The sequence below is a fragment of the Delphinus delphis genome, chromosome 9 (genome assembly GCF_949987515.2).
Source record: "Delphinus delphis chromosome 9, mDelDel1.2, whole genome shotgun sequence".
Classification (NCBI taxonomy): Eukaryota; Metazoa; Chordata; class Mammalia; order Artiodactyla; family Delphinidae; genus Delphinus; species Delphinus delphis.
In genome coordinates, this window is record NC_082691.1 from 42,494,437 (window position 1) to 42,504,580 (window position 10,144).

Genomic DNA, 10,144 nt, shown 5'->3' on the forward strand with positions numbered 1-10,144 from the left:
CCTCTTCCTCCTTTATTGCCCAAATCTTCCTCCACACTTCCCCTAAAAAATTCAAAACTGGAGGTTGGGACAAATGACATGAATGCATTCATAGATGCTCTGTTAAAAACCACAACCAAAACCAAAAACCTCAATGCCTCTCCATATTTTTTAGCATTAATGACCTTCCGTCTGTCATTTCTTTTTTTTTGTTGTTTTTTTGTTTGTTTTCAGATTTCATCTTTTTAATCAACTTGGTGAAAGACATCCTAAACGCTACATGAAACACAACAGAATATTTGTTTCTTCCAGTATTAAGAAAAAAATGACAGACAGATATTTTTAAGAAACTTCTATATAGTCAAGGCAGAGATCTGGAGTAAAAAACACCTCTAAGTAATCATGTTCTTCATTTCTTATAGTTACAGTTAGAAATTGTTTCCTAATCACGATTAAACATTGTGTACAGGTGTTTAAAATGTTCCTAGATGCACATTACTTTAAAAAATCAGTATGGGCAAACATTTTTTGCTAGAACCAACATTCCTGAGAGCCCCAACTAAAAAACTGGTAAAAAAAAAAATATCCAGACTCCACAAATGTCTCAGAATTTGTCTTTAAATGGGAGAAAAATTAAAAAAAAAAAACCACATGGAACTTTATGAAAGGTCTTTAACAAGCTACCTTGGGAGCTCTACTCCAAAAAAGAAGTTGATGTAACTAAAACAGATGTTTCAGTGCAGCTCCAAAAATCTTTATAAATATAACCATTTGGAGGGATGGTGCTGGATCAGAAGAAGTTTTATTCCTTGTGTATCTACATTAGGTGTACATGCCTCATCTCAGTTGTCATAATTATCCCTGTAATTTTCTCCTGAGTCGTGGTCATAACCACCCTGGTTTCTGCCGCCATAGTCTCTGGACCTTCCATATCCATATCCTTCAGGTCGGCTGTCATACCTGCCACTTCCATAGCCCTGGTCCCCACCACCTCTAGAGTAGCTGCGACCACTCCCATAGGCCCCAAAGGCACCCCCTCTTTTTCTCCGGGCCGACTTGCCCGCGTGGTCTCCATGGATCTGACGACGGTCCAGAGACTCTCCATTCACGGCTCTCATGGCATCTGAGGCATGCTCTGGATTGGTGAAGGTGATGAAGCCAAAACCCTGGGATTGCTGAGTCTCCCAGTCCTTGACAACAACCACCTCAGAAATAGGTCTGAAGCTGCTGAAGTGGACCCAGAGCCTGCTCATCAGTGCTGAAGTTGAGCCCTCCCACGAAGAGCTTCCCTTCTTCAGAGGACATGGCGGTAAATTCAAGTCCTGGAAATTAAATAAAAGGCTGAAGAGACAGCTACCGCCAAGAAGCCGAGAGACTGGGCTGTCATTTCTTTTTGTAGGCTAGACTAGAGTATAATTCACACAGATTTCCCTATTCACAGGAGTATCTGGAATGCATTTTTAGATGAAGTTAATATCACAAATTGTGGCTATCAGTTTTGATATTATCAAAGAAATATTAAAAAGAACTTGTCTATCTTTAATGCAGATTATAATCTTACAGCACAATAGTAAAATAGTGTCTCACAAGGGAGCTCTTTTTTTTTTTTAGATTGTGGTTTTTTTTTTTTTAACATCTTTATTGGGGTATAATTGCTTTACAGTGGTGTGTTAGTTTCTGCTTTATAACAAAGTGAATCAGTCATACATAAACATATGTTCCCATATGTCTTCCCTCTTGCGTCTCCCTCCCTCCCACCCTCCCTATCCCTCCAGGCTGTCACAAAGCACCGAGCCAATATCCCTGTGCCATGCGGCTGCTTCCCACTAGCTATCTACCTTACTACGTTTGTTAGTGTGTATACGCCCATGACTCTCTCTCGCCCTGTCACAGCTCACCCTTCCCCCTCCCCATAACCTCAAGTCCGTTCTCTAGGAGGTCTGCATCTTTATTCCTGCCTTACCCCTAGGTTCTTCATGACATTTTTTTCCCTTAAATTCCATATATATGTGTTAGCATACGGTATTTGTCTTTTTCTTTCTGACTTACTTCACTCTGTATGACAGACTCTAGGTCTATCCACCTCATTACAAATAGCTCAATTTCGTTTCTTTTTATGGCTGAGTAATATTCCATTGTATATATGTGCCACATCTTCTTTATCCATTCATCCGATGATGGGCACTTAGGTTGTTTCCATCTCCGGGCTATTGTAAATAGAGCTGCAATGAACATTTTGGTACATGACTCTTTTTGAATTTTGGTTTTCTCAGGGTATATGCCCAGTAGTGGGATTGCTGGGTCATATGGTAGTTCTATTTGTAGCTTTTTAAGGAACCTCCATACTGTTCTCCATAGTGGCTGAACCAATTCACATTCCCACCAGCAGTGCAAGAGTGTTCCCTTTTCTCCACACCCTCTCCAGCATTTATTGTTTCTAGATTTTTTGATACAAGGGAGCTCTTTATGCACTGCTGCATTGGAAGTTTATTTGAAGAAGTGGAAGAATTTGATCACTCTTTGGAAATCAATTCAGCTATTTCTCATGACTAAGTTTCCCTTATACTTAGAAAGAAAGCCTTTATTGTTTTCCCTCAAAACAGTGCTGTTTGTCTACTATTTTAAGGAACATTTTGTCAACCAAAAAATAATTCCTCATACAAGTGCAGATTCATTAGTGTAATTTAAATTAATTCTTGTCAAATATAGTGAGTTTGAAAAATGAAAACGTGTGGCTATAGAATAATGAAAAGGCATTTTTTCAGGTTGTTTTTCTGCCACACTTAGGAAGTGGGGAAGAGGGAAGGAGAAAGTGAGAATGAGAGAGGGAATGGGAGGAGGAGGTGGGAGGGGGAAAAGTACTCCGTTCAGTTGTAACTATTCAGAAGGTAAACGTGCATTTCTTTTTTTTTTAATAATTGAAATTTCCTGTCTTTATATACGTTTTGAAAAATTATCTAACATTGTAGAAGTAAGTTTTAAAGTATTGGATGCTTATGGCTCTTAATACCTTGCCTTTGCAGAGGCATAAGTAATAATTTACTCAGTAACAAGTAATAACATCAAAAAAGGAGTTTCATTTACTTAGAACCTGAGTAGTATACACTCTGAAAGCCTTTAACGTTTTTTTTCCTTTTTCTTTACTTTATTAAAGCATTATGAAATTTTGAATATATGTCAGCTCTGTGCCAATCTCAAATTTGTTTACTTAGTCGTTCTTATTTTTTCCCTTGTTAAACATGCGTTTCTGAGGTCTAAATATCGGCATCTGATGGGAATTCTGATACGGTAATGATAGCTTCATTAAGTCACTGTGATAACATAATGCCTGGGATTCACTTTCAATGGCTTCAAGATGTCTCATGTTCTTGTATCTGTCTGAATTTCTATCTAGTTTATTTTCCTTCATAATGCCAAAAGAAGACACACAACCTGTAGTAATATGCTACTTGAATGATCTAAGTTGTTTGAACAAGCAAGGAAACATTTTTCTTTCGCTGATTCATTTCATGTTCTATTGAGTTGGGCACTTATATTTTACTATCAGTAGTATAATTTTTTAGAAAATTAACATGAATAATGTGCAACCATGGAAAACTTTTCCTTGCTAGGTTCTTTGGCCGGTCTAATAAATTAAATTGATATAAGACAGACTAACAGAAGAAGCAAATTTAGTTATGTACATATGGGAACCCCACAAAGACATGACACTTAAAGGCAGTCAGCCAGTTGAGGCTTACATGCTATCCTGAGCTAAGGGTAGAGATATGGGTCTGGGGCTTCAAAGGGGAGACGGGTGATTGACAGGAGGATGAGAAGAGCAGATGTTTGGTAATCAGATATTTACCCTGCTATGTAGAGGAGTCTTTCAGGTAATGTTACCTCTGGTAATCGCTCTCTCCTGGATTCAGCCCCCTATCCAAATACTTTTAGGCAGTTAAGAGGGAGGTAAAAAGCTCTTCCTGAGTCTGCTGGTCTTGACTGCCTTCAGCCCCAAATAATTCACCTGCTAAAGTGGTGCATTTTAGGGTGGCATATTCTGCTCCCTTCACATATCTGCTTCTAAAAGCATGGAATCTAAGAATAAATTATTCCAGATTAGACATGTATTAGTGTTAATGAAAGCTGAAATTGAGTTACATTTCCCATAATTTCTATTTTTCAAACAAAAGCCAACTCTACATATTTTATTGAATTGTTTAAAATGTATAATAATAATTTAGATTTTTCTTCCATTTTTATTGAGATAATAATTGACATACAGCACTGTAACTTTAAGATATACAGCATAATTAGTTGACTTACATCATGAAGTGACTATCACATTAAGTTTAGTGAATATCATCTTCTCATGTAGATACAAAGTTAAAGAAATAGAAAAAAGTTTTTTTCTTACTATGAGAACTGTTAGGATTTACTCTTAACAAATTTCATATAGAACACACAGCAGTGTTGTTTATGTTGTATATTACGTCTCTAGTACTTATATATCTTATAACCAGAATCTTGTCCCTTTGACTGGCTTCATCCAGTTCCCTCTCCCCCACCCCCATTATTTAGATTCTTGAAAAAAATCTTTTTAAAAATATCTTTTTACAAATATCAATCTTCTAATATAAGTGTATACATGTATATAACATAGTGTCACATTGCTTGTAGTAGTATGAATGAAATTTCGTGAAAATTCCTGGGAAATGAAAAACAAATGTTATTGAAGTTGAGTGTGTATAATCAGAATGACAAAGTAAGAAATTATTCTTTTTTAATGTGGAAGGGGACAAAAATGTATTAATAGTCCAAAAATGTATTAAAAGTCCAAGGATCAGGGCTTCCCTGGTGGCGCAGTGGTTGAGAGTCCGCCTGCCGATGCAGGGAACACGGGTTCACGCCCCGGGCTGGGCCCGTGAGCCATGGCTGCTGAGCCTGCGCGTCTGGAGCCCATGCTCTGCAACAGGAGAGGCCACAACAGTGAGAGGCCTGTGTACCGCCAAAAAAAAAAAAAAAAGTCCAAGGATTAAATATATATTATGTAAATTGTTAAATCTGAAAGTACTTTGAGTACTTTCACTATATTTTAATTTCCTAAAACATTAAAAAAAAGACAAGTCAGTTACTAAGAAATTCAAAATCATTTTTTCAAGGATAATATTAAAAGATCAATTAAAATGGTATTTGACAATATGTGGGATATAACGTTATTTAGAAAAATAATAGTAGGCTTGAGTCATCTAGCTTTGCCATCTCTACCTTCCTTATTTCCCACCATCAGCCTTCTCATTCACTTTTATTTTAAAAGCCTTTTGCACATAGAAGTGAACTACTCTCTCCCAAGATGTGCCACTGTCCTAGGTGACTTTAATATCTAACCCGGTGAACCAACACTTCTTTGAATTTCTCAGTTCTGATGATTTCTACCTCCCATCCATGTTAGCCATCAATTCTTGTGGCCATATAAGAGGAGATACTAACATTAGAAATAGAAAAACTATGTCTTTTTAGTTCATATTTTACTTCTCCAGCATCCCATTTGCATTCTTCTAGCTACAGTCCTCTATTTCATTTTATTCACTCCTCCCTTGGAGATCCAAAGCCATTTGTCTTGATGGTTCTCTTTCTGGAGAACCCCCTTGGAAGCCAAAGGATTGCTAGTAACTAGCAACAGTAACTAGTTTAGCCTAACCTAAGCTGGCCCAATCTTTCTCTTTCACAGAATATTTGTGGAAGGTTGGGAAAAACCCTTGGTGTTTATCATTGGATGTGACTGAAAGGATATGAGGCTAAGGTTTCTATGGCCATTTGCTCTGTAGGAAACACTTTGACACCTATTGTACCTGGGAATGAAACCAAAAAAACCATGTTTTATACCCAAGCATGGAGATTCCAAGTCCTGATATTTGAGCCCTGGGTCTTCTGGCATTAAGCTAACTCATCCCTTGGACTTTTCATTTACTTGAACCAGTTCATTACCTTTTCCTTTAACCACTTTTGTTTCTGATACTTATATCAGCCATTCCTCATAGATAAAATCTGTGACCTTGATTTCAAATCTCATTTTCAGACCATAACTTTATCTTTCCAGCTTTCGGTCATATTACTTCTTTAACTTCTGAAATTGCTGTTCCCTTGACTCTTTAAGATCTTGGCACATAGTATGTCTTGATAGATACCTGTCAAGTAAATGAGTGAATTGAAGGAGTTAGTGATATGACTCTTCTATTTAGCTCTCTCCTCTCTTCAGTTTTTTTTTAATCTCATTTATATACGACAAAACCGCTTTCTTGGCAATACCCTCTACTCCACTATCCACCATTTTTCGTCTCATCTCCTTGGAAAAACATTAATTTTTCATCAGTCCAACTGTCCTGTCTTCTCCATGATGCCACTTTGGCCGCTAAGCACATAGGACCATGCCACCCACTTTTGTAGGAAATGAACTCTATGACAAAGGAACTCTCTAATTCTCACCTGCGCACCTAAAATTTAACTTGACATCATACTTTCTCTTTCCCTTCTGATACAGTGAACAGCGTGATTCTTCTAAGGTTTGTTCCTCCATCTGGGCTCTGGGTTCCATGTCTTCCCAGCTGGTTTGGGGTCTTCTGTTAATCAGTTATTCCTTCCTAATACTATATCTTTAACCTCAACCTTGCTGTTTTTACTTTCTCATACATGTTTATTTTCTTTTTGTTTCTCCTTCAAATTCACATTCTCTTCTAATTTTTTTTCCCCTCTCCCTCCTCTTAGCCAAACTTCTTGGAAGAGTTGTCAGCATATCTTAACCTGAATTTTTTCACCTGCCATTTTATTCAATTCAGTGAAATCTGGGTTACTCCTATGTTCTTAACTGTTAATGCGCTTCTCAAGAAAACCTAATAAGCTTTCTCCACCATCTAATAGACCTCACAAATGAAATACTAGGCACTTTTCATTTTACTTTTGTTTTTATTCTCAGTTGCTTAGGAAAGCCTTCTTTGATACTATAGGCTATATTTGATCTCCCGCTCATCAACTGCTATAGCTTTCTGTAGTTTAAATTCAGTTTCTTGATCTTGATAATCAGTTTCTTGCTATAATTACACAGAATAATTGTATATTTGCATGATAATTAGACTAATACTTCCTCTTCTACCAGCTTCTATATGCTATGAGAGAAGAGACTATGCATATTTTGTTCATCCTTTTAGCCACAGCCGCTCGTGTACTTCTTGCTACATAGAATTGATTAAATATTTTTAAATGATTGTAGAGAGATTATCTAAGTCAATATGGTAGGCAGAATAATGGCCTCCATAGATGTCCATGTCGCATCTTCTGGAACTTGTGAATATGGCATTTTACATGGCAAAAGGAATTTTGCAGTGCATTTAAATTAAGGATGTTCAGATGGGGAGATTATTCTGGATCATCTGGGTGGGTAAAATGTAATAAAAACAGTCCTGCTAAGGGAAAGAGCAAGGAAGGAGTATCACAAGATGTGACAAAGAGGGTGGAGTGATACAGCTACAAGCCAGGTAATGCAGGTGGCCTCTAGAAATTAGAAAATACAAGAAATGGTTTCTCCCTTACAGCTTTCAGAAGAAATGCATTTCTGTGGACACCTTGATTTTAGCTTCATGAGATGCATTTCAGACCTCTGTCTCCAGAGCTGTAAGATAATAGATTTGTGTTTTAAACCACTAAATTTGTGGTAATTTGTTATAGTGGCAGTAGGAAACTAATACATGGACCAATTTGATCACATCACTCTTCTGACTAATACCATCAGAGACATGTGTTCTCAAATTTCCAGATTCTTCACATGAATGACATACAGCATCTAAAATTGGCTCCTTTTAATTGCATCAGCCTTATTTTGATCACATACTAATAACCTTAGTAGAATATTACAATTATAAAAGACTTCCAGCTCCCCCAGTAATTACATTCTCCTTTACCTTAAATCTTTGCCTGTTCCATTCCCTTGGCCTCAAAATTCCTCCCATCTGACCACTTTCTCCAAAATCGAGGATATATGTATAGTATAACCAGAGGATATATTGCATGGTCATCTCATTATTTATAAGGTTCATATAATTTTTTTTTTTGGCTTTTTAAAATCACTGTTTTTTCCATTTGGTAGAGGTTTTTTTTTTCCCATACAAATATTTGCAACAATTTTTAACTCCCCAAAACCATACATAAACGATAAATACCATGCTATTAAAAGTGTTAAATTTGTACAAAAATACCTTAAAGTTTAATACTTGTTTGTTACAAATAAAAATACGTATTTAAGTGACTCGTGATCTTTTTTTTTTTCCTTAACATGATTCTTTTTTATACTTTCTTGCCCTGGTGGTTCTGAGCTATGATTGAAATAATACATTTCTTCGCACAAAAAAGAATGGTGAACTTTTTCCTTAAACAAAGGACACAGTGTTCAGATGCTTTACCTAAGCAGTTGTTTGAATTATTGACCAAAATAAAGATGGAAAATAATTGTTTCAGTATGGAGGTTCTACAATTAATATACAGATCTATTTTTTTATATTCACCAAATAACAGTTATTAGTGTAACTATTCAAAATATCTGAAAAAATGAAAACAGTTGCTGACGCACATTAAAAGCAACTGTCACCATTTATTGCTTTGAGGGATGATAATAATTGGCAATGTATTTTGTGAAAAATGTATTTACAATTTCAGTAAGTGGCATGGCTCAGAACAAAAGACAATCCAGTGTCATTTTTAAGTACATGTGCTGTACATCCCTCAATATAACCAGTTTTCAAAACATGTCAAGCAGTATGAGTTTGATTTGCCTATCATTAAGATAAACTTCATTTTAATAGACTCTTCATTCTCTCTTAACTTCTTAGTCTTGAATTTTAAAAATAACTAATTCTCAGTGTTGCTAAACACCCTAATTCATTATCAGAGATTTTTCAGCTATTAAAAATGTTTCCTTAAAAAGAAAACAGGTCACAAGACATACCCTGTTTGATAATTTGTTGCACAGGGAATAGCATGCATCTTAGTTAAAATCATTCCTATACTTGGGCAAAACATTTACCACCACCTATTACGGTCGCCTACATGCATCATTGCTGAAACGTAAGATGATTTTATACCTGTACCCCTCCCATAGCAGCAGTTCCAGCAGTTGACCAAACTAGTTCTCCTAGTAGAGCCAGCTTTATGAAAAGCCTGTTGGTTAAATTCTTACATGAATGACTTCGTAGTAAGAAACTGATTTCAAAGCGAATTAAGGAAATTATCATAGAGAACATGTTCAAACAGACATTTCTCATTTTAAAAAGGAATAGGAAGATGGACTTGTAAAAAAATTTCCTCTGATGTTAATTGTAGAGAGGGGTGGCCTGCCTGTTTTTCTTTTTCTCTACCCTTGGGCTTGGCAGGGGTTTGCCTGTCATATACCACAGTGATAACCATAAAGAAACCTCTTCAACTTGAAAGGGGAGGTGAACATGAGCCATGAGATTTAAAAGACCCCTGTGCTTGCAGTTAATGCCACGTGATTATCTGTGCTTCAAATGTCACAAAAATCTTAAAGGGAATTTTTTTTAGCACCATGTAGATACCGTCTTTTGTCCTGCTTTATAAAAAGCGTTGCTATAATGTATTAGTGGGTTCCTGTATCTCCAAATTACCACTGTGACTCGACTGTTGGAAAAAAGCACTGTTCTGTTCACTCCATTCTCCTCCTGGTAGAGTCTGCTCTATGGACTTCTGTGAAGCCAGGGGGTTTCTACTAATAACCCGGTCCAGCTTATTACCAGATTCTGCTATGAGAGGCACAACAAGGCAGTAGTCAAAGTCTCTCTTTCGGTCATGATTAACCTGTAAGAGCCTATCGTAGGGTTTAAGCCACCAAGATCTGGCCCAGCTGGGCGACTATTTTTGACACATACTCCTTTCTCCAGCAAGCCGTCTGCTACACTGAACCCGAAGTCCTCCATGTCAGAGCCCTTGTACAAGGTCACCAGATCACCGGTTTATCATAAAATGATACAACTCAGACACAGCCAGATGGAAGTGTTGCTTTGGGGCAAATTATGTGGGAAGGGTGTGGAGCCTCCAGGCTCTCTGAGCGCACGACTCTCCCTGCATCCCCATGTGCTCACCAACCCGGAAGCTCCTGGAGATCCATCCTTTTGGGTTCTTA

General features: G+C 37.1%; 1 pseudogene; it reads right to left on the bottom strand.

Annotated features, from left to right (window-relative positions):
- Nucleotides 1-340: 340 nt before the first annotated feature.
- Nucleotides 341-1,284, bottom strand: LOC132430638 (RNA-binding protein 3 pseudogene; annotated as a pseudogene).
- Nucleotides 1,285-10,144: the final 8,860 nt, after the last annotated feature.